This window comes from Hylobates moloch, unplaced genomic scaffold (assembly GCF_009828535.3).
Source record: "Hylobates moloch isolate HMO894 unplaced genomic scaffold, HMol_V3 SCAFFOLD_16, whole genome shotgun sequence".
NCBI lineage: Eukaryota > Metazoa > Chordata > Mammalia > Primates > Hylobatidae > Hylobates > Hylobates moloch.
The window spans coordinates 46,422,175-46,448,189 of NW_026652291.1; the positions used below are offsets into that span (position 1 = coordinate 46,422,175).

Sequence of the window (26,015 nt, forward strand, 5' to 3'; positions counted from 1 at the left end):
CTAAGGTAGAATGCCTTATTAAGACCTAGTTTTGACATCATTTAAGAACAGTATCTGGGAGGTGGGTGCTGCCTAAGTATTGGGGCAGTGTTATAAATTTCAGTGCCAGCAATGTATTTTGGAGGTGAACCCAGGAAATACTGGTAAGAGAGTGGGGAAAGGAGATTGAGAAGTAAAGGAAGACAATAAAAATGTAATTTCAAGCATGTTGATACGGTGGGCAACTGGGGCTCAATCTCACAGAAGAAACTTGGTGGGACAGTGTAGGACAGGTTTCAGAGTCCTTCCCTCTGAGAGGTGAGGAGCCTAGAGAAGTTATTCATCAACTCCCCCTATCATTGATTTATGGCTGCTTTCAGGGGCATTAACTCTCTGACACTTCTGCCCTGCCCTTCTTTGTGCCTGGGCCCGTCCCCAAAGCCAGATAAAAGCTCTCAGACAGAGAGGTAGTTTTTTGGGCAAGTACCAACAGCATCTGCTTCAATGGTCATCCATGCCTAGATTTTAAAAATGTGTTGGCTGGTAAATTGTCTGTTTTTGTTTAAGAAAATTTAAGATGGGTTTATATCACTTTTAACCAAATAAATTCTTACTAACATATATAGCAGGCATATATTACCTACCTATATATAATATAGTGATATATGATCACTATATATCACTATAAAATTATTGTGGGAAATAAGATAAGATGCAAGACCTATGTTAAAAATAATGATTAATATGATTAATACTGGTTACTACTTATTAATAGCTCTTGTTTGAATTAAGTGGCCACCTACTATATAACAGACCCTATACTAATAATTTACATGGTCCCAAAAACCAGTTACATTTATTAAGCCCCTAATTTGAGCCAAGATTTCTAATTGTATTGTTTTGTTTAATCTTCACAACCTATGAGTTAGTTATTATTCTTTTTGTTCTCTCTGCAAAGGAAACCAAAGCTTATAGAGATTAAAAACTTGCAAGGTCACAAGTAAGTGGCAGAGCTGTGATTCAAACCATCACCACTACAGATGACAACTGAAGCAGGGAAAAATTAAGTGGTTTGCTTAAGATCACACAATCCTCCCTTCACCTCTTCCCTCCCCTCACTTTACTCCTCGCCTTCCCTTCCCTTTCTTTTCTTTTTTTCCTTTTTTGAGATGGAGTCTTGCTCTAGCACCCAGGCTGGAGTGCAGTGGTGTGATCTCGGCCCACTGCAACCTCCGCCTCCTGGGTTCAAGCGATTCTCCTGCCTCAGCCTCCCGAGTAGCTGGGATTACAGGTGCACACCACCATGCCCAGCTAATTTTTTTATTTTTAGTAGAGATAGTATTTGCCATCTTGGCCAGGCTGATCTTGAACTCCTGACCACAGGTGATCTGCTTGCCTTGGCCTCCCAAAGTGCTGGGATTACAGGGGTGAGCCACCATGCCCCGCCAAAGATGTTTATGTCTAATCCCAGGAACCTGTGGATTTGTCGTGTCACTTGGGAAGGGACAAAGTAAGATCAGCTGACTTGAGATGGGGAGGTACTCTGTATTAGCAGGGTGGATGCAGTGTATGCACAAGGCTCCTTATAAGTGAAAGGGAGAGGCAGGGGAGTCAGCTTTTTTGAAGGTTTGAAGATGCTACCCTACCAACTTTGCCAACTCAGTAGATAGAGGAAGAGGCATGGGCCAAGGAATACAGATGGCTTCTACAAATTACAAAAGGCAAGGAAACATTTTTCTCCAGAGGCTCCTGAAAGAACATACTTTCTGACACCTTGACTTTGGATCACTGAGACCATTTTGAATTTATGACTTCCAGAAATGTAATTATAAATTTGTGTTGTTTCAAGACACTAAGGTTGTGATAATTTGTTACAGCACTAATAAGGAACTAATATATTGAAATTATTAAAAGAGGTCTGTCTGTGGAATTAGCCACTCTCAAGGTTCCAGAAAGAACTGTGAGGTTGACGTGAGATCACTTAGAAGGGTTCTACATCACCACTCAGATGCTGATGGGCTATTGCCTAAATGTACCATGGAGGAGAAGGAAGATACAGAAACATTTCCAGTTAGAGGTAGGACTGCTTTAAGATGTCCTTCTAGCTGGGTGAAAGCTTACCTCAATAAGCTCTGGTCTATTCTTGGGTGAGGACTTTTCTGGGGCTGTTTTCACTCCTAATAATATAAAGAAATGCTTCTTGACAAATCACTGGATACATTTTATTTTTTCATATGCTTTTGCTGAATCTTATAATTTTTTATTACTTTCCTTAGCCATAGAGTACAATAAAAATGAAAATGAGTCTCATATGTTCTATTAATACTTAACTTAGGTCCCTTTGCTTTTGGAAACTAATATTATTCTTTAGTTTAAGCATAGGCTAGTAAATAGTATAATTGTTCTACAAATCTGGAAGAAAATTAAAATGCTCACTTTATTTTAACAAGTTGAACTATCTATGTATAGGGAAGTTAAATTTATTTTGTCTTTGAAGAAAACACATATAGAAATTTATGTATGTAATCCATCTATATATTGGTGTATTTTAAAGTATTTGCTTTAATTGGAATATTGACTTATATATATACCTATTTGAGGAAGAGTTTTGAATTGTGATTATTTTGGCATTTCCAAAGTATAAGAATTATTTTTAGTTATAAGTCACATACTAACAAAATTTTCCTATAGTGCCGACAGCTTGTACTCTTGAGAGCTAATTCAGTTTCTGATGGAAGAGGTTGGTAGGCAGGTAGGTTTGATCTGATGGGACAGCTGTATAAAAATCAAGGATGTCTCCAAAGAATTTGTTTGAAAAAAAAGATAATTTTTATTTTATTTTAAGGTCCAGGGTATAGGTGTAGGATGTACAGGTTTGTTACATAGGTAAATGTGTGCCATGGTGGTTTGCTGCACCTATCAACCCATCACCTAGGTAGTAAGCCCAGCATGCATTAGCTATTTTTCCTGATGCTCTCCCCCGACCCCACCCTCCCCTGACAGGCCCCAGTGTGTGTTATTCCCCTCCTGTGTCCATGTGTTCTTATTGTTCAGCTCCCACTTACAAGTGAGAACATGTGGTGTTTGGTTTTCTGTTCCTGCATTAGTTTGAGAATAATGGCTTCCAGCTTCATCCATGTCTTTGCAAAGGACATGCGCTCATTCTTTTTTATGGCTGCATAGTATTCCATGGTGTATATATACCACATTTTCTTTGTCCAGTCTATCATTGATGGGCATTTGAGTTGATTCCATGTCTTTGGTATTGTGAATAGAGCTGCAATGAATATACGTGTGCATGTATCTTTATAATAGAATTATTTCTATTCCTTTGGGCATATACCCAGTAATGGGATTGCTGGGTCAAACGGTATTCCCAGTTCTAAATCTTTGAGGAATTGCCACAGTGTCTTCTACAATGGTTGAACTAATTTACATCCACACCAACAGTGTAAAAGTGTTCCTATTTCTCCACCACCTCACCAAAATCTGTTGTTTCTTTACTTTTTAATAATTGCCATTCTGACTGGCAGGAGATGGTATCTCATCAGAGAAATGCAAATTTCTCTGATGATTAGTGATGTTGAACTTTTTTATGGTTTTGGCCACATAAATGTCTTCTTTTGAGAAGTGTCTGTTCATGTCCTTTGCCCACTTTTTAATGGGGTTATTTCTTGTAAATTTGCTTAAGTTCCTTGTAGATTCTGGATACTAGACCATTGTCAGATGGATAGATTGCAAAATGTTTTTCCCATTCCGTAGATTGTCTGTTCACTCTGAGGATAGTTTCTTTTGCTGGGCAGAAGCTCTTTAGTTTAATTAGATCCCATTTGTCAATTTTTGCTTTTGTTGCAATTGCTTTTGGTGATTTCATAATAAAATTGTTGCCCATGCCTATGTCCTGAATGGTATTACCTAGATTTTCTTCTAGGGTTTTTATATTTTTGGGTTTTATATTTAAGTCTTTAATCTATCTTGAGCAAATTTTTGTATAAGGTGTAAGGAAAGGGTTCAGTTTCAATTTTCTACATATGGCTAGCCAGTTCTCCCAGCCCTCAGTTTCAATTTTCTACATATGGCTAGTCAGTTTATCATTATTTAATAAATGGATACCCATTCATTAAATAGGGTATCCTTTCCCCCGTGTTTTTGTCAGGTTTGTCAAAGATCACATGGCTGGAGATGTGCAGTTTTATTTCTGAGTTCTCTATTCTGTTAACATTGGTCTATGTGTCTGTTTTTGTACCAGTACCATGTTGTTTTGGTTACTGTAGCCTTGAAAATCAAGATAATTATTTGGCTTCTTTGTCTTAATATTACAGCCAGGTCTCATCAAGATAACGGTTACCTTTTGACTAAGTAAAAAGTTTTTATTTGCTCATGCTGAGCAGCACAGACAGTAATGGGAAGTGAGGATTGGAAAAAGAGACTTCAGGATAGATAATCCATCCAAATTCATTCGATTGGGCAAACTAATTAATAATATACATTTTAAATCTGCAGCAAACATTTCCCCAGGAATGAGCTGTCTTGGACTCACCTGCTTCTAAAAGGCCAGTATAAACAGTGGTACTTGACCACATTCCTCCTCTACTTATAAGTTAACTGTTAATAACATTCCCTAGAAACAGACTCCCCCCCTGCATTTTCACATTCCAGGCTATTTCATGTCAGAACGTAATTGGAGTTCAAATTTTATTTTGTCATGAATATTTTGGGATATATTGTATATATTTGGTAAATCACAAGACTGCTGTTTTATTGATGGGCAGAAGACTATTTTTGTTGTTTACTGTTTGGTTTATTTTAGGGGTGGAGACATTTTAAATTAAAGCTAAACTGTGCCTCTCATTCCACTACTATTTCATTTTCTAATAGAATTGTTTGTTTCTTAAACCTCTAAATGCATAATGATGATGGCTTTTGTGAGCTATTACTTGATGGGGTGAAAATATTTCAAATTTTGGAGACAGACATTCATGAAGTGCTGAAAAACCCCATTTGAGAGGCCAAAGCAGCTTTAATGGCAAACTGTGCCGACACAACTACAGAAGAAGTTGAAATCTTTACAGGTAAGAGATGAAGGGGCTTTGTTTTGGAGTTTTAAATTTGCTGTCTGTGTTGAAAGAGTGCTGTAGATAAAAGATTGTATAGATTGGCCTCCTATGTATTTTCCTAAATATATATAAATAATAGCACCAGTTTTTCTTTCATCTGATGAGAATAAATAAAAGATAAGTCCCAATACTGGCAGGAGACAGAAAGACAACAGCAAGAGAATGCAAAGGAGTAAGATAGTTACAGGTGAGGGGAAAATTACAGAGCAGGGCATATCTCTAAATAATTTTTAAGGGCCAGAGAGAAGTCTTATTTTTAGTTTAGTTTTTTGAACATAAGTTTTAAATGATGCGAATAATTTAAATTTTTTAAAGTAACATGAAACTTTATCTACATGAGCCGTAACTCCTTCATCCTGGAAATCCAGACCCTGCTTGTATTTTTAAGATGGCATCTCAATAGTATATGCAGCTTCTCTCTTATTTTGAATTTTTGATTATTTGTCTCTTCTATAACAAATTCTGTACACCTTTTCCCTTTAGTAGGTAGTCTCAGCAGTGGTTATTTCTACCTAGTTTCCCAACATACTGGGATAAGTGGCAAAGCCAGACTAGTCAGACTCCCCAGGACTCCTGATAGAACTGTAATGTCCACAAGTTTCTCTGGAATTTAGCTAGAACTTACCTAGAGAATTTTGTGATTCAAAAACAAGTTACCATAGGTTTCTACTAAACTTCAGACAATTCTAGCATATTTTGTTATCAACTGAGAACCATTAGGGTTTACAAAAACAGTCAGCATAGTTTAAGGTAGTGGCTGTGGAAGACACTCAGGAGGTTCCTGGGAAACACCAGTTTAGACTGTCAGAGACCTCCGGCACTGCCAAGGAATTTCCCTTCTCCTGGCAACATAGGAGTTTAATAAGTAATAACTGCTGTTTCTGAGTATGGCATGCTCAGATCTATTTTCCTTACTAAAAATAGCCTGCATGGTCTTGCTTATGGAGGTGAATGTGATGCCTACAAACTTCCCAACAAAATGATCCTATTTGTTTAGAACATTCTCATTTGCTTGTAATATTTTGGTTAAAGAATTGGGAGAACCTTGGATTCCAGGGGCCCACATAAGGTAAGAGTTTTGGGACTGGATATCTCCACGACCTGTGGTTTCTGCCCTGAAGAAAGGAACATGGAGATCTGACTCCTATCTCCCTCCGTGCAGGGCCTGGTGGTGCTCACAGAGGCCTGGCTGAATGGCGGCATGCATTTTGTCATCTGCTCCCCTGTCCCAGTGAGCCACTCCAGGTGTGAGCCAGGGCAGTTGAAGGATCCTAGCTTTAGGCAGTTAGGCAGCAGTCAAAGGTCTTGTTTAATAGAGAATTAAGGGAGGTGAAACCGTTTGACCACTCTCTTTGATGTTCTGAGATTTTTATCTCATAATAGAATTAAAATACCAGCTATCCTGAGGAATGGAGATAGCCCTTAGTTTGCAGTCCCGAAAACAGTCAATAAGCCTATTTTTCTTTTATTCTTAAAACAAATTATTTTCTCTTAACCAAATGGGAGTTAAGGCAAACTGTGAATTTATATGATGAGTTTAGAAATGACTTCAAATGCCCATGAGCTTCTCATTTGTTGAAATGGCTTTGACATTGCCAGGCTGTCTAAAATACGACCACAGGCAGCCAAGGGAGCTTTTGTGCAAACCTCATGAACAACCATGAGACTTTGGCATAGCGTTTTTTTTTCTTTTTCTGTTTTGTGATGTTGTATTCTTTTTTCCTTTTTATATCATTGAAAATAAAAATTGAATTTAAGGGCCATAAGCACAGAAGGGATAGATTTCTTTACGTCATCATTACATGTGTGTGTAATATGTTTAGACAAAAGCAACCCCAAATTCACAATTTAGAGAAACAAGACTTTGTTAAATTTTGTGCTGTGCCTAAGGCAGCAAATACCAATATGTGTAAATTAAAATTAGATGCAGTAATAGGGATCGGCTCATCCAAGAGTAACAGAAAGGATTATTCAAGCTTGACTATGTGCTAAATAGCATTTTTTTCATTTTTCTTTTTCCCATAAATAGGTGTTATGAATGGTTATAGCTGAACACACAAAATAAGCCTTTTTAAAATTCAGCAATGTATGATTATTAATTTTCCATATCATTGAATATACTTTCACACTGCAGTTCTTAAAGATTGGAAAGTATTTTATCATTTCATTTTACTCAGTAAATTCCTTGTAATGTTAGACACTTATGTTAGTTCCAATTTTTCACTCACAAATAATGCTTTAGTGATATACTTCCATCTTTCTCACTTTTCTGGTCATTTCCTTACGAGAAATTCCTGGGTGTAAAGTGGCTGGATCATACGTTTAAGATCATACGATCTTAAACGCTGTGTGTGCTGCTGGGGCTGTCATAACAAAATATTATCAAGAACAATGCACCAAAAGCGCATGTTCCAAGGAGTAGTCATATTGAGCATTTGTCTCCTAGCATCCATCAGGTTACAAGTCAATTGCTCCCAGAATTCCTACTGGTCAGATACTCTGTATTTTCTATGCTTTATTGAAGATCCCTCAAATTATCATATTCCTGAATTTTGTGAGCAAGGCAGTGTCACCACCATTTTCAGGACTTTGGAAATACCTTCAGAATATGGGAATGGAAGAGGCAATGTTTACTAAATAATTTTGTTTTCTTATATATACTTGAGTTCACAACCTTACTTAAAATATATATACAACACCTAATAAATTCTTGCTAAATACATAAGTATATATATAGTACATATATATGTACATATATGTGTAGTATATATATATATGTACATATATGTGTAGGTATATATGTGGCCCTCTCAATACATTTGGTGTGCTGTTTGTTACTCCACTATATGTGTACCTCTCTGGTATCCAGGACACAGGCTTATATGTAAAACATATATAACAACTGATTTATTGGAACTTCATTACACAAATAGAAATTCTATATTAAAATGGTATGTGTTAAAATACTATGTTAAAATGCTTGCCCTATATTTTTGGAACTCCTAGCTCAAAAGGGTATTCAGAACAAAATATTATATATAGTGCTTTATTTTTCTTCTTCAGAAAATAAGAATATTATTTCAAAGAATACTTATAGAATATTATGGTATAAATGCAGTTTCAAAACCATTTTATTGATTATTTGAACCATTCTATGAGGTTTGGGCAAATCTCACATCTAGATTTTCTAGGAGAAAGTTATCAACTTGAATTCACTTCTTCTGTTCCTAGGCTCTGAGCTCTGTTATCTCACAGTGCTCTGTCAACACTGCTAAGGGCAAGAAATTATTTAAGGTGATAGATTGTAGGCTGTTTCACTTTCTTAATGTATGATTTCTTATACTGTAGTATATGATTAGTAGAGACTGTTTGGAAATCTTATAGGAAAATATGTGTTTATTTGGGGCAAAGTGAAATAAAGAGAAATGACATAAACAGGTAGTCCACTCTTGATACTCCAGGTATCCCACAAGGAGATACACAGAGGAGACAAGGCCAGGCAAAATGTTTGTGCTTGTTACCATGAGGCTTTGTGTCTGTGTATTCCTGTGAACCAGGCTGCACTTTGGCAGCGATCCCTTGTGCTTACATTAATCCAATGTGAGTGGCCAACCGAGGCAGGACACTCCTTTCCCTTCCCCTCTGAGCTCACACTCGCTGGCTTAAGAGTGATATTAAAAGACCAGCTTGATGTCTAGACAGGCCTGGTCTAAGCAAGCTGCCCCAGGCCTTCTCAGGAAAGAGCATTCCTGAGTCAAAGCAGACTCTGGCTGGTGTTACTTCCTCAATCTAAGGAAATAAAGTCCACAGAAAGAAACTCATGGGAGAGTACAGGCATACCTCACTTTACTGCATGTTGCTTTATTGCACTTCACAGATAATTGTGTTTTTTACACATTGAAGGTTTGTAGCAACTCGTGGAGCAAGTCTGTTGGCCTCATTTTTCCAACAACATGTGCTCACTTACTGTTTCTGTGTTATACTTTAATCCTCACAATATTTCAAGCTTTTTCATCATCATTGTATCTATTATGGTGATGTGTGATGAGTGATCTTCGATGTTACTGTTGTAATGGTTTTGGGGTGCCACCAACCATGACCAAATAAGACAATGACCTTATTTGATAATGTTGTATGTGTTCTAACTGTTCTACTGACCATCCATTTTCCCATCTCTCACCCTCTCCTCGGGCCTCTCTATTCCTTGAAACACAATATTGAAATTAGGCCAATTAATAACCTCACAAAGACCCCTAAGCATCCAAGTGAAAGGAAGAGTTTCACGTCTCTCACTTTAAGTCAAAAGCTAGAAAGGATTTTAGTGAGGATGGCATGTTGAAAGCTGAGACAGGCTGAAAGCTAGGCCTCTTGCATCAAACAGCCAAGTCATGAATGCAAAGGATAAGTTCTTAAAGGAAATGAAAAGCGCTACTCCACTGAATACACAAATGATGAGAAAATGAAACAGCCTTATTGCTGATATGGAGAAAATTTTAGTGGTCTGGATAGAAGATCCAACCAGCCACATCACTCCCTTAAGCCTGAGCAAGGCTCTAACTCTTTTCAATTCTGTGAAGGCTGAGAAAGGTAAGGAAGCTGCAAGAGAAAGTTTGATGCTAGGAGAGGATGCTTCATGAGGTTTAAGGAAAGAAGCTGTCTCTATAACATGAGCACATGGTGAAGCAGTAAGTGCTGATCAAGAAGCCGCAGCAAGTTATCCAGAAGATCAAGCTAAGATCATTGATGAAGGTGGTGACACAAAACAACAGATTTTAATTGCAGGTGAAACAATCTTACATTGAAAGATGTCATCTAGGACTTTCATAGCAAGAGAGGAGAAGTCAACGCCTGGCTTCAAAGCTTCAAAAGACAGACTAACTCTCTTATTAGAGGCTAATGAAGCTGGTGACTAAGTTGAAGCCAATGTTTATTTACCATTCTGAAAATCCTAGGTTTTCTGACCCTCCCACAGAAAATGAAAGCATCAATATCAATTGCCCCTTATTTCCAAGCTTCTTAAAAGGTCCATAATACATGCTAATAATCAGCTATCTATTTCTTTCACTTCCTTCTAATTCTGCTGTCTTCGGCTACAGGTATATCAACAAGTACTTGATTGGAATGCCTCTAAAGTTGATCATGAGTATCCATTTTCAAACTTCTAGACCAACAACAGAGCACATAGAATTTCATAATATCAGCTCCATATCCTACCAAATTTAGAAAGTAGTTCAAATTCCACAATCCAATATAATAATTACAATAAGCGCTAAAATTCAAGGAACTATTTACATGATGTCCCTTTATCATAATACATTTTAGAATTATATAATGCTCTTAGCAAAGTGTCTGTCCCATATGAGATATTCTACAAACAAAAGCTTAAAAGACATGTTATTTGTAATATTGGTTTCCTTGTCTGCCTCTCCTCCTTTCCTCCAATAAAACTGTAATCTCTCTGTAGACAAACTAGTTTTTTTCTTTGTATCTTGAGTATCTCTCATGGAACTAATAGGAAAATCTCAATAAATGCTTTTTGAGTAAATGAATGAATGAAGAGATAGTATATTGCATTGTTAAGAATTTGAATTTCATCATGAAAAGCATTTAATCAGTTAATAGGATATAGAATTGTAAACGAAATATTCAATTTTTAGATTGGAAAATAAATTTTCTCTCAAAATTTCGGATTTTGAAATGTCTCTGAACAAAATACAATTAGTTTATAAATTGATGTCCACAACTTCCAGATGACGATTGTTCGTCCTACCCTTTTGGACCCAGCCAGTGGGACCCAGAGCTTGAGGTGAGAGCGAGCAGGTCACAAAACAAAAGAATACTACAGTCTGAGACATACTGAGGATGGGAAGGAAGGACAGGTTTTAAATGTAAAGTGCAACAAGATGCATGAAGAGGGAGAAATGAAATAAAGGGTCAGCAATAGATATTCACAAGGACGAAGGTAATTCAGCAGGTGGAGCGAGGAAATACTCCCACATGCAAGGGAAGTCTGCGTGTCAGAGTGTGGTAGGAGACAACCAGCAAGCTCTTAAACAGATTTGTAAAGGGCAAATGTTGGTTTAGTTAGATTAATATTAACATCTATCTTCCCTCCTTCCCTCCTTCCCTCCCTCCTCCCTTCCTTCTTCCCTTCCCCTCCTCCTTCCTTTCCTCCTTCCCTTCCCTTCCTTTTTTCTAGAGACAAGTAAAAATTTACAGACTCTTCTTCTTCTGGACTTCTCATTTTCATCCTGCTACCACCATTAACTTTTGTGCCTACAGTGGGCTGGACTTGTAAGAAAGGATTATATTTTGCATTTACCTTAAGCATCATTGGGTTTGGTGACTATGTATTAGGTAGGTCAACTGATATTAATCATAGAATTGTATTATTACTAGCCACAGAATCAACAGATCTTTTTTTTGAGAGGGAGTCTTGCTCTGTCGCCCAGACTGGAGTGCAATGGTGCCATCTCGACTCACTGCAACCTCTGCCTCTCAGGTTCAAGCGATTCTCCTGCCTCAGCCTCCCAAGTAGCTAGAATTACAGGTGCCCACCAACATGCCCAGCTAATTTTTGCATTTTTAGTAGAGACCAGCTTTCAACATCTTGGCCAGCCTGGTCTCAAACTCCTGATCTCGAGTAATCTGCCCACCTCCACCTCCCAAAGTGCTGGGATTACAGGTGTGAGCCACCATGCCCAGCCAGAATCAACAGAATTTTAGATAAAAGTATAACTAGAAATTTAGAAGTTATCTATTAGAGTAGGATGGAGGCCAAAAACTATTTTTAAAACTCCAATCATCTGATAATAAAAAATTCAACATGAGAATTATAACTATAAATTTAGAACTATAATTATATATTCTCATTGAATATGATATTCATTTTATAAGTGCTACTTCTTAATTTCCAGTTAGTGTAAAATAATCTATAATAGTCAGTGATTAGACTCCACATGTAGGCTTTTTGTCGGTTTATACTAATGTGTTATAGCTTATAAGGGGGAAAAGGGGATGAGAGGCAAAATTAAACTTCCGGTGATTTAAATGTGACTGGATTTTTGCCCTTAGGTATAAATCCTTCTAAGAATTACTCACGAATTTACCCAATAATATGAATACTTTGGTGTACCTTTGGTCTTGCTTGAATTGCCAGTGTCCAGGAGATTTTCCCCTATGTTTTATTCTGGAAGTTTTATAGTTTCTGGTCTTACACCTGGTCTTGAATTGCCAATATCCAGGAGATTTTCCCCTATGTTTTATTCTGGAAGCTTTGTAGTTTCTGGTCTTACAGTTAAGTCTTTTATCCATTATAAGTTGATTTTTGTGGATGAAGTGTTTCTTTGTTTTTCTGCATGTGGAAATCCCATTTTCTCAGTACCATTTATTGAAGAGACTATCCTTTCCCAGTTGTGTCCTCTTGATGCCCTTTTCAAAAATCAGTTTACCATATATGGTTGGATTTATTTCTGAGATCTCTATTCTGTTCTACAGGTCTATGTGATGGCTATTAGCTCACTACCATACTGTTCTGACTACTATAGCTTTGTACTATAGTTTTAAATCAGGAAATGTGATGCCTCGAAATTTATTTTTTCTTTTCAGAATTATTTTAGCTATTTGGAGTCTTTTATGTTTCCATGTTAATTTTAGGATTAGTTTTTTCTATTCCTGTGAAGAATGTGATCAGGATTTTAATAGGAATTGTGTTTAATCTGTACATTGCTTGGAATGGTATGGAAATTTTAACAGTATTAGTTTTTCTTTCTTTCTTTTTTTTTTTTTTTGAGAAAGAGTCTTACTCTGTTGCCCAGGCTGTGATCTCGGCACACTGCAACCTCTGGCACCCAGGTTCAAGTGATTCTCCTGCCTCAGCCTCCTGAGTAGCTGGGATTACAGGCACCTGCCACCACACCCGGAAAAGATGTTAGACTTTTGTATTTTTAGTAGAGATGGGTTTTTACCATCTTGGTCAGGCTGGTCTTGAACTCCTGACCTGGTGATCCACCCACCTTGGCCTCCCAAAGTGCTGGGATTACAGGCATGAGCCACCGTGCCTGGCCCAGTATTAATTTTTCTATTCTATGAATGCAGGATATCTTCCTATTTATTTGTATCTTCAATTTCTTTCATCAATGTTTTATAGTTTTCAGATTTTTCATCTCCTAAAGTATTTCTCGATGCAGTTGCAAATGGCATTTGTTTTTTTAAATTTACTTTTCAGTTAGGTAATTATATTTTAAAATGCTACTGATTTTTCTATATTGATTTTGTATCCTGCAACTTTACTGAATTCAATTATTAGTTTAAACAGTATTTTGTGGAATCTTTAAGATTGTTTAAGAATCATTAAGGTTGCTTACATATAGAAACACTTCATCTGCAAATAGAGATAATTTGACTTCTTCTTTTTCAGTTTAGATACACTTTATTTCTTTTTCTTTTCTGATTGCCCTTGCTAGTACTTCCAGAACTATGTTGAATAGAAGTGGCAAGAGTGAGCATCCTTGCTTTGTACTGGATCTTATTGGAAATGCTTTCAGTTTTCCCCCATTGATTATAATGTTAGCTGTGTGTTTTTCATAGATGACCTTTATTATGTTGAGAAGCTTTCCTTCTATACCTAAACTGTTGAGAGTTTTTATCAAGAAAAGATGTTGGACTCTGTCAAATGCCTTTTCTGCATCAATTAAGATGATCCCGTAGTTTTTATCTCACATTCTGATAAAATGATGTATTACACTGATTGATTTGCATCTGTTAAAACAGGCTTGCATGCCAGGTCATGATGATGTACGATCTTTTTGATGTATTGCTGGATTAGGTTTGCTAATATTTTATTGAGCATTTTTGCATCAATATTCATTACGGAAATTAGCCTGTTTTCTTTTCTTGAAATGTCTTTGGCTTTTGTATCAAGGTGATACTGGCCTTATAAGACGTGTTTGGAAGTATTATCTCTAGTTCTATTTTTTGGAAGAGTTTTAGGAGTACTGGTATTAATTATTTGGATGTTTGGTAGAATTTAGCTGTGAAGCTATCTGGTCCTGGGCTTTTATTTTTGAAAGTTTTTGAATACCTCTTCAATCTTTTGTTTGTTATACGTCTGTTCAGGATTTCTATTTCTTCCTGGCAGAATCTTGGTCATTATTTACAATCTACCAAATTTACAATCTTGGTGGTTTGTATTTTTCCAGGAATTTATCTGTTTCCTTTAGGTTATCTTGTTTGTTGGCATAAAATTTCTCATGAGGGTTTCTTATAATCGTTTGTATTTCTGAGGCATCTGTTGTAATTTTCTCACTTTCATTTTTGCGTTTGTACCTCTTCCAAATTCTGATTTTGTTGAGCTCCCATGTGTTGAGGTGGTTACTCAGGACAACAAGACAAACTCAAAGTAATGATAAACTTTTTATTCACTTTCTGTGATAAAGTAAGCAAGAGACAGTATAGGTGCTGGCTCCTCAATGTTTCATTTCCCCCCATAGAACAGCACTGGGTGAGGTAAAACAGTGTAGACAAGGGGATTGTCTCACTGCCAAGGAGCTGTGAACAAAAGGTTCCTGTCATTTTATGGATCCAGGAGGCTGTGGGGAGACAGAGTGGGTAAGGGCTAGGAGTGGAAAAGTATTAAGTCAGAGTGGAGAAACATCTTAGTCAATCCTCCCAGTGAGGTGGTCTTGGCAGAGTTGCTCAAAATGTGCCTCAGCTGAGGACCCCCATAAAGATGTCTTCAAATGGAGGCGCCTAGGCTAGACATGCAGAGAGGTAAATGAGCATGGTTGGCCCAGGGGCGCCTGAGTCCTTTCCTGCAACCCCCTCCAGAGACTGCAATGCACTGGCTGTGCACCAAGACTGGTGTGGAAGGCCAGCTTCCCCTTATGAGGGCTGCCAGGCAATGCCTTGTAATTGTGTGTGGTCAGGCTTGAATGACCACACATAAAACTTTGGCCTGGAGCTAGACTCTTCAGATTAGTCCCACCAGTTCAGCTGAAGTTAAGGGCTCAGCTGTTTTCTCATCATCCCTGTAGCCTCTTCATCTCCAGCAGGCCCTGTCCTCTGCCAGACACATCTGCGTTTGTCCCAGGGATGAGTTGCCACAGATCTCTGCTGACCTATGAAGGGCTCATTCTTCTTGTGAATTCATTCACCATGGCTTCCTTGTGTCCACTATTCAATAGCTCTACAGAAAACTAGGGTTTTTATTTTATCCCCTTTATCTGTGTTATTGGTGCAAGAGCCAAGAATTTTTGCATCCTGAAGTAGTAGTATTAAGTGTCTTACATGCACTGTTTTCTAGGGAGTGGCTGTCGGCCTTCCAGTTCCACTCTCCACCATTCTGCACTCTGCTTTGAGCCCCACACACTGAACTTGGTGGCTGCATCAACAGGCAGCCTTGCCCTTTGCTTCTATTTTAGTTTGACGAATGGGAATTACTGGCAGTAGATTAGATGAAGAGGAGAGAGGGATTTTAAAGCATTTAATCCCTCAGCTAAAGCTGAGGTCATCAAAGCTGACCTCTACTGGGTCAAAGGACAGTTGCTTTCTTCTGTTGAAGCATTTGTCAGTGTCCTCTCCTACAAATACAACTTAAACTTTCTCTGGGTTCAGTTATCTATTCTCTTCTTTGCCTTTTTAGGCCTAAGGTGGTAATGACTTTTATTTTTCCAACATTGGGGTACTTCACCATCTCTTGTGACTACTCTCTTTCCAGTTTGTAAATAGTCCCTTTATTAAATGACCCTCAATTACCCATTTGAATGTGTGATTTCCTATTGTGATTGTGATATATTTTTATTTATTGCAATCGTACTTCATGTGCTAAGTATGATTATCGTCCTCATTTTACTGATGTGGAAATTGAGGGTTAGTAAGTTGCCCAAGGTTGCCCAGTTAGTAACAGGACTATAGTTCAAGCTTAGGTCTATTTAACATAAGAGAGGTCACCCTTAGCCAGTTCGCCCTAACTGTAGTGTGCAAGGAACATTTGAGGGTTGTGTTTTGGAGACAGAAAGACAATTACAATTATCTAGGTGAAATATAAGCACCTTAATATGCCAGTGACAGTGTGAATGGAGATCTTATAATGATTTGAGTGCTTTTATGAAGAATAAAGTGGCCAACTTTTATGTATCTACTTAAGTTGGCCACCCAGTCATTCATTTTTATTCTTCATAAAAGCGCTCAAATAATTTTATATGTATATATAATATATATTATATATGTATATATATATTAAATATATATTAAATATGTATATATAATATATATTTTATATATATATATATATATAAAACTTGGTGGGAGAGGTTGGGTGGCTTGTGTGAAGGAATGCAAGAAGTCAAGGGTGACATGAGGTTGTCAGCTTACTACCAGCTTATTACACTTGGTTCTCATGTAAATAGTAATAATAACAACCGCTGATGATATTGCCCCCAAAAAGGAGACAAAAAGTGCTTCGAAGTGAGCACCTTTAATTGGTTTACAGAACTGCCTGTAGTACAATAATGGAAGCAGGCAATCTTAGTCCTGACAGATCTTCCTTTCTCTCCCAAGCTGGTAGACAGATACTGGCTCTTGCCAGACTGCTATCATCAACAGATTGAGTTGACAAGTTTGTAATGAAGGAAAACTTGGAGGGACGAAGTGTAAGAAGTACCCTCATCATTTATGATCTCTGGGCATATGGCTAGGAACAGGAGGAGAGAAAACATTGTGCCTACTGACATTTGCCAGTCCTACAATGAATTTTGATTGAAAAATACATTAACGTTCCCTTTTTTGAGATGTCTATTGTCACCACCTTAATATAAAAAATCATTTTTCCCTTCCTACAATAAGCATGCCCTCATTATTAGGAGTATTTAATCATCGAGAAACATTGAAGTCAGCTAAGTCACTTTAGCCAAGTATAGGAACTACACTAGCCAAAATGCTCTGGGTGAAGTTCATTACTTAATCATCCACCTTCCAAAAGCAAAGTAACTTTTTCTAGTTTCTTACTTATTATCTGTAACACGTAGCTTTTGAGTGGTTGGACATATCAACAAAGGCCTGATGATACTTTAGTGGAACTACTTCCTAGAAGAGAAGGCTGAGTTTGAGAAGAGAGTCCTTAAAGCACAGATTAACACTTTCTTGGCTAAACGTTCCAAGCGCATTTGTGGAAGGTACAGAGCTGTCCACTTGGGCATTTAAAAGGGCTACAGAGACCTGGGCCCCTTCCATCTTTGGAGGCTCTTAGTTTACTAAAAATTTTTTGAATGCCAAAATAGATGTATAATAGTTGAAATATAGCATGAATACACTTAACAAATTAATAGACAGAAAAAAAATACAGTGCAATATAACTATGCTTTTTAAAAGATAATAACATTCATAAAAGTCATTGCTCCACATAATGGAGGTGGTCAGTTAATGGAACATAAGCTTAAAACTATACAACATCTTTCAATGTCATCAGTATACCCCATTTGAAGATCTACATTTGAGCCCCTTCACGAATATGGGCCTTGGATAAATAGCCCTTCAGGTCTCCACTAGTATAGGGGTAGTCCCAACTCCTTTAGCCCAAGAAAGCACTTCAAAAATAGACGTTGGAGGCAGTGGATATCCTAAATACCTGGCTTACATGCTCTAGAAGTGTAACAAATTTCACACGTACCCCATTAATATGTACAAATATTAGGTATCAAAAAAGTAGACCTTAGAATTCGTTTTGGGAAATGATGGTTTCTGAGACACTCCTGCCCCTTTCCACTAAGCCTCTTTTCTAGGTAACATTTTTGATGGTCTATTTTGAGTGTTTATGACTTAGGAAGTTATATACCTTGGCTCCCTGTAGGAATGACCCAGAATGCTTATTCTTCATAGGAATGTCCTTTGACAAAAATATAGTGCAACATAATTGCTATTTTATTTTCATTTTATTTATTTTGAGACAGGGCCTCACTCTGTCACCCAGGTTGGAGTGCCTGGTGGATCTTGGTTCACTGCAACCTCCGCCTCCTGGGCTCAAGTGATCCCCCTACCTCAGCCTCCCAAGTAACTGGGACCACAGGCACGCATCACCATGCCTGGCTAATTTTTGTGTTTTTTGGTAGAGATAGGGTTTCACCATGTTACCTAGGCTGGTCTCGATCTCCTGGGCTCAAGCAATTTGCCCACCTTGGCCTCCCAAAGTGCTGCGATTACAGGCATGAGCCGCCGTTGCCTGGCCAATAACTGCAACTTTAAAGATAACTATGCTTTTTAACACAATCCTTGTTGAAGTATCTTTGTAACAGTGTAAACTGGTCCATCTCCAAGAGTGCCGGACCTGGGGATTTGGTCACATGAATCTGGGTTCAAGTTCTGCCGCACCAAGACTAGTTAAGTGACACTAAGAAATTACTAATCCCTCTGAGCCTTGATTTCAACTGTAGAATGGAGATAACAATAGTCCTTATCTCACAGGGTGGTCTGAAGATTGAATGGGTTGCACAATGAGAGCACTCCTGTGCTGCCTGGCATCTACCGGGCACTCAGATGTTCCTCATCATCACTGTTATTCTTTTCCCAAATTCATACTCAAATTTTCAGAAACAGAGCTATATGTAGAAGATAAAAAGTTCAAACCTCTTTTTTTAACTACTTTTTGATATTTTTAGATGTTTCAGATTTTTATTTAAGGAAGTTTAGAGGCACTAATTACTCTGATGGGCTCTGAAATGGGTAATAGCCTTTATGTAGTGCCAAGGCCTGGCCTCCAGATGTCAGTATGAACTCAATTGATGGAGGTAGTTACTATGTGAACCAGTTGGATGGTTAAAGCTCTTCTCTACTTGTCTATTAAATAACATTCAGATACACTATCATTCTTTGATTTTAAAAAGCTAATAAATAGCTACCTTTTAATCTATTACTTTGGAAGACATTGAACCATATAGCTGGTATGGAAAATATGCAACAAGTATATGATTCTGGAAATACCACTTCAAGAAAGTTGGACACCATTACCACAAATAAAAATGTGGAAAGAGTGTTAAATTTAACAATTGCTCTTGGAATAAAATTATTACTTACATAATTATGACATCTATCCTATGAGTCCTCAAAAATTATTCAAGAGAATCAGAGGCCACATCTGACATTCCTTACATTCTACAGCTGTGCAGTACATATATTGAGCCATTTCCATTAGATAGTGGGACTAAAAATAGGTCCATGTCTAGGAAGACCATGTGAAAGTAAATTGCTCCAGAAAGTGTCCCAGATTTATTATGGGTGTTGCTACAGAAACCTCAAGAAGAAGTTTGCTCTTAGAGGGCATCCTTTTTCATTCTATTTGTTCAATAAACATTTATTGAGCATCTACTACATTCCAGGTAGATTTTAAGTGTTGAGAATACAGCAGTAAACAAAGCAGACAAAATCCCTGCCCACATGGTTTATGGTTTAGGGAAAAGAAACAGAATAAACACAATAGATAAATGAATAAACAAAATTATATAGAAGATAAGTGCTACAGATCAAAAATGGAAAAGAAGGCAAACATTTGAAATACAGTGGTTAATGTAGGACAAATTGAACAAGTGACATTTAACGAAACACTTGAAGCAAGTGAGGGAGCGCATCAGAGGTATATTTGAGAGAAGAGCACTCCAGGTAGAGGGACCAGCAAAGGCAAAGTCAAGAGACAGCAAAAATGCTAGTGTGGCTGGAGCAGACTAGATGGGACTCCTTCCAGGATTTCTGGTAGAGTCATGGCATGATTTGACTTTACTGAAACCCATCTGGTTGCTCCGGTAAGAATAGGTGGCAAGTGTGGAACAGGGCCAAGCAGGAAAACCAGTCAGGAGGCAACTGCAATACTCTAAGGTAAAGACTAGTGGTTTGGAAGAAGATTTCAGGTGGAGCATCTAAAGATGGTTGTTCAAGTGAAGATATCTGGATGCCTCTGCAGCCTGGAAAGGTCTGTTAGTTTAAGGATGAAGCTGTTTTAGAGTCCATTCTAAAACAAACAAAAAATCCCACCCATAATCCTTTTATACTAATGAATTACATCTTGAAAGCATATTATAGAAGTTAAAAGAAAAAAGTCTTAGTTTATAATAGTGCAAAAAGAAGAGTCAGAAAAAAGCATGACAAATAACATAAAACTCAAATATATAGAGTACATGACAAATACATAAAACTAATATTTACGGGAGACAAGATGCAAAGTTTCTTCTGATCTTGGCAAAAATAACGAAACCAGATTTCTATCTTAAAATAAAGAAAATTTCTATCTTAAAGAAAATTCCATTTTCTCTGGAATCCTAATCATTTTTTTCTTACACTAAAACTTATCTCAGAAACACCAAATCAGTTTTTAAAAAGTCAATAGACTGTTTTAGAGCAGTTTTAGGTTTATAGAAAAAGGAGTTTAAAAGACAGCATTCCCATATACTCCTTCTCCCCCTGCCCCACCCTCAACTAATGCAGCCCTCACCCACACTAATGCAAGATTTTAAGAACTAATTGATACATGATGATCAATTAGAGTCCGTAGTTTACATGAAGGCTCACTCTTCTTGTTGAACAGCTCTATGGGTTTTGACAAGGGCCTAACATTATGTATCTAACATTGTAATATCATACAGAATAGTTTCACTGCTCTAAAATTCTCCTGTGCTCCACCCAGTCATCTTCTTCCTTGTCCAGAACCTCTGGCAACCACTGATTTTTTCTATCTCTATAGTTTTGCCTTTTCCAGAATGTCATATAGTTGGAATCATGTAGTATGTAGCCTTTTTAAATTGGCTTCTTTTATTTAGCAATGTACATTTAAGGCTCTTCTCTTTTTGTGGCTCGATGGTTTATTTTTTTTAATTGATTGTTTTAGTTGGAAGCGTCTGTGTGTCCCTCCCTTTGTACTTGCATAAAGAAATATTTCATCTATCCTGTATTACCATCTTTGCATGCAGAACTCTAAACTTCATTATGTACCCTTCCCACATGCCAGCAGGCATTGTTGATTATGGTGACAAATTATATCTTCATTAAAATGAGATCCATTTGTTCTGGTAAGGTGTTCCAATAAGGAGACTACAAAATATCATGTAAAGACCCATTGTCACTGGCACCTATTCCAAGTCATCTCTGACTTGGGTCCCATTTTATGACCCACTCTTGACATTTCCTATTTGCTATACTTCAGGAAAAAGAATCCAGTTTTTCTCTCTACCCCACCTCCATTGTGTGTCAAAGAAAGTGCATAGATACCACATTAGAATAGTAAAATCAGTTACATTGTGTATCACTAGGATTATGTAACAGTTTTCATCTAAACTTTTTTTTTTGAGGAATTTAGGTTCGAAAAGCTTTCAGATATTGAAGTATTTATGGGTGAAATGAGATGATGCCTGGAATTTTTTAACTATTCTAGAAAAAATCTATGTGTGAGTGGAGAGAAAGAGAGATGAACCAAGATTAAGGTGTTGATAACTCTGGAAGCTGGGTGATAGGTCCAAGGGGGATTCATTACATTATTCTCCTTACTTTTATGTGTATTTTGAATATTTCAACACTAAAAAGTTTTTTAATTTAAAAAAGATAGACTCTTAAAAAAACTAGCAGAAGCTTCCAGAGTATTAATAGTTAATTGTTGTTAGTATACAAAACTTGCTTCACTTTTTTTGCCAAGAAAGATGTGCCATTGGGAAGCATCTAAGAAAGTTAAGGCAGAGGTTATTTTAATCATAGTTTCAAGATGGAAACTAGGCTGGGTGCCGTGGCTCACATCTGTAATCCCAGCACTTTGGGAGGCCAAAGCGGGCAGATCACCTGGGGTCAGGGGTTCGAGATCAGCCTGGCCAACATGATGAAACCCCGTCTCTACTAAAAACACAAAAATTAGCTGGCGTGGTGATACACACCTGTAATCCCAGCTACTTGGGAGGCTGAGGGAGGAGAATCGCTTGAACTCAGGAGGCGGAGGTTGCAGTGAGCTGAGATTGTGCCACTGCACTCTACCCTGGGTGGAAACTAAAGAAGAAACTGAGATCAAACACACAGTGGTTAACTTAGTGACTGAAACAGTTGCAAGGCAAAATCTCATCAGGACCCAGGATAATAACAAAAACAGTGTATTAGTCCATTCTCACACTGCTGCAAAGACATGCCTGAGACTGGGTAATTCATTTAAAAAAAGTGTAATCAGCTCATGTTTCTGCAGGTTGTACAGGCTTCTGCTTCTGGGGAGGCTTCAGAAAACTTACAATCATGGCGGCAGGTGAAGGGAAACAGGTATATCTTCACATGGTCAGCAGGAGAGAGAGAGACAGAGAGGAAGGAGATGCTACACACTTTTAAACAAGCAGATCTCAGGAGAACTCTATCATAAGACAGCACTAGGAAGATGGTGCTAAACCATTACAAGCCATCCCCCTGGTCCACTCACCTCCAACCAGGCCCCTCCTCCAACACTGGGGATTACAATTCGACATGAGATTTGGGTGGGGACACAGAGCTAAACCATATTAAACAGTAATTATAGTAATAGAGATAATACTTTATGATTACTATGTGTCAGGGACTGTAATAAACACTTTGTATGTTACTTCACACCAATTCTCTGAGGTATTGTTATTTTACTTATTTTATAGGTGAGCAAACGGTGACCTGGAGAGGTTAAATACCTTGCCCAAGGTCACCCTAAGTAATAGAGCCATAACTGGAATCAAGACAATCAGCTTCCAGAGCCTGAATTAGCTACTATACTGTGCTTTGTCTCAGTCCAAAGTCAAAGAAAGGTGAACTTGGTTAAGTGAGCTGGAAATGCCTGGGAGAATCTTATCTGTCTATAAATCTGGGTCAAGTTAAAGTACAGCACATGATTGTGTGCATTCGTGTCTTGCACACACTGGTGAGAGAGGAGGGCCAGGACTAGGATGAGAGGATGAGGCACTCGCCTTGGGTGCAAAATTTAAGGAGGCATGTATCAAATAGCTGAGTAATTAAGATACATACTATTTCAATGCAATATCTAATAAATTAATACAAACGAATTTATTATGAATAAAGTATCAAAATTTTAAATACGGCATTAGTAATAGTGCCATTCCAAGCCATACCGAAGTCTGAAACAATAGGAAAAATCTGTCATGCTGATACTGTTTTTATTTAAAATTTTGATATTTTGTTTATCCTGGATATTTTTGCATAGTTTTTTAAATTTTAAAAACATTTCACTAAAACATGATGTATCTTGATTACTGAGGCTTTTGATGCCCCCTTAAATTTTGTGCTCATGATGAGTAAGACACTAGTCCCAGCCTGTAAAAGAGTTTATGATTACTAAGAAGTCCTTGGGGTTTCCCCCTTTTCTATCCCCAAATTATTCCAACAAATCCTAGGATTTGCTCAATCCAAAGGAACTAGTTCTGCTTTCAAATACCTTTCAAGGAGAGAAGTCACTGGAAGATCCGATCAGTACAACAGCAAGCCACTTTTTGGGTGGTTGCTATTTCAATTGCTCCACTAATATTGTTGAAATTCACAATCTAAAGACTTCTGCTGCTGCAATGAATCAGAAAATCAGTAATCCTCAACTGCTAATGTGCATACAAGTCACCTGGGAATCTTAAGATTGAGTAAGTTTGGTGTCTGCCTGAGATTATGCATGTCTCACAAGCCCCCAGGTGATGTCAATGCTGCTGATGTGAAGACCACACTTGAGTCACAACATTCACCTGTGAAGTTTGTTAAACATCCAGATTCCTGGAAATGAGACTGCTAGAGATTTTGATACAGTGTATCTAGTATAGGCTCCAGAAATCTGCATTTTTAAGAAGTACTCCAGGTAAATTTGGTGAAGGTGCTCTGTAGATCACACTTGATACACTTCATTCTAGCTCTCTGGTCCTCTCTGCAGTGCTGTCTATCCTGCCGATCTGGAGTCCTTGGCTCTCTTGGAACCTTTCTAATTTTCTGTCTCTAGTGCTCACAGTCACTGCACTCCAGCCTGGGCAACACAGTGAGACTCCATCTCAAAAAAAAAAAAAGAAAAAAGAAAAAAAGAAATACGTAACATCTATGGAAGGCTAAATTATGAGACTAGCTGGCAATAAACACTGTGAAGTCAGCATGTTTTCCTGCCAATGTGCTGTATGTTCTTAACTCAAAACCTACTTGTTCTTTCTCTCACAGACTGAAGACTGAGATCTATGGAATGGTGGTGACATTTCTCAAAATGACATGGAAAGATCCACCCACGATTTTTTTTTTTTTACATTACATGCCCATATTCCTGCCTGTGCTGGGGTACAGATTTTGTTATCCAGAGGAGGAATGCTCCCTCTAGAGGGCAAGAATGGTTCCACTGACCTGGAAGTGGAGACAGTCATCTGATGCTTTTGAGGTCAACATTTCACTGAGGTAAAACGTGAAAAAGGAAGCCATGCTGTTGTTTTATGTGACTGCTCATGAGTGTCAGAGAAATGTAGTTAGTGCTAGATAACGGGAACATAAAGAAGTATAGAGGAAATCTGGTGTGCCCAGTAGTGAACATGGAGCATAATTTCTGGTTGGTCTCTTGCCTTATGTATCTCTTCCAGCATGCCCACTTCCTTCAGCCCCTTGATTCCTTCTTGTACCTCCCCCTACCATCTGGTGGGCCAACTTGGGAATTCCCATTTCATTCAGTGCTTCCCATCACTTTTTCATGCTTCCAAGAACCACCCCAGCAGTGCATTTTCCCTTCCCCTAGGGTCCTTTTTCAGGGTGTTAAATCCTGTCTATAAAAGCAAGTGCCACCAAGCCAATGATTTCTTGCAAGACCAGTTTTATATTTTGTACACCTTGATCAAGTACCCTCAAAATCCAGTCCCAGTTACAGGCCAATGAATTCTTGCAATTCCTTGTCACATAGTACCTTTTTCCCTTAATTCCACCCGGCATGTTTCTTGACAGTTTGTGTAGGGATTTAGCTCTAGTTATTGGTCTGGCAACCAGGAGAGGAGGTTGGGATGTAACACGGTAACACAACAGAAGCACATGCTCTTATTAGGGAAAGATGGGCCACCTTTCCAAGGCCAGAGGGTCCAGAGGTGGAAGATGCAGAGTCAACATCCTTAGGAGTATACATCCAGATTTCTCCAATCTCATGTTTCAGGATGCCCACTAGGGCCCTGGATTTTGCATAATAGATCTGCCTTGAGTATTCCAAGGTCACTAGAGCACTGCAGCTCTAAGAACTAGGTTTTCACCTTCTTGCTCAGCTATGCCTGTCTGCTGAAGGAAATAAGGGTCTTTTTATAAGATACATAGAGGCTCTCTGACTCTCACATTTATCCATTACTGTAGACACACACATTTTTTTTTTTTTTTGAGACAGAGTCTCGCTCTGTCGCCCAGGCTGGAGTGCAGTGGCGCAATCTCGGCTCACTGCAAGCTCCGCCTCCCGGGTTCACGCCATTCTCCTGCCTCAGCCTCTCCGAGTAGCTGGGACTACAGGCGCCCGCCACCACGCCCGGCTAATTTTTTTTTTGTATTTTTAGTAGAGACAGGGTTTCACCGTGGTCTCGATCTCCTGACCTCGTGATCCGCTCTCCTCGGCCTCCCAAAGTGCTGGGATTACAAGCGTGAGCCACCGCGCCCGGCGACACACACATCTATATCTATCTGTTGCTCTGTCCATATCTATAACTATATCCATGTTTGTATCTATGTATATGTTTAGAGAATTCTTAATTTGAATTTTTTTTAAAAACATCACATTGAATAAGATCAAAGGCTAAATTTCCTAATTTCTCCCAGAAAGATGCTACTATGATATAGGGACCCTAGTTACTGAAACAGCAAATCCCTCAGGCCATACTTTTTGAGTTAATATGGCTTTTGTTTGAGAGAGCTAAAAAATGCATACAATTTTAAGAAAATTAGATCGAGGCCGGG

At 38.2% G+C, this 26,015-nt stretch overlaps 1 long non-coding RNA gene across 1 annotated transcript; it reads left to right on the forward strand.

The window, feature by feature from the left end:
* Positions 1–4,863: 4,863 nt before the first annotated feature.
* LOC131381568 (uncharacterized) lies at positions 4,864–24,492 on the forward strand. The gene is made up of 3 exons (XR_009210398.1): positions 4,864–5,051; positions 11,296–11,453; positions 24,270–24,492. It is a non-coding gene; the product is annotated as an uncharacterized LOC131381568 (long non-coding RNA).
* Positions 24,493–26,015: the final 1,523 nt, after the last annotated feature.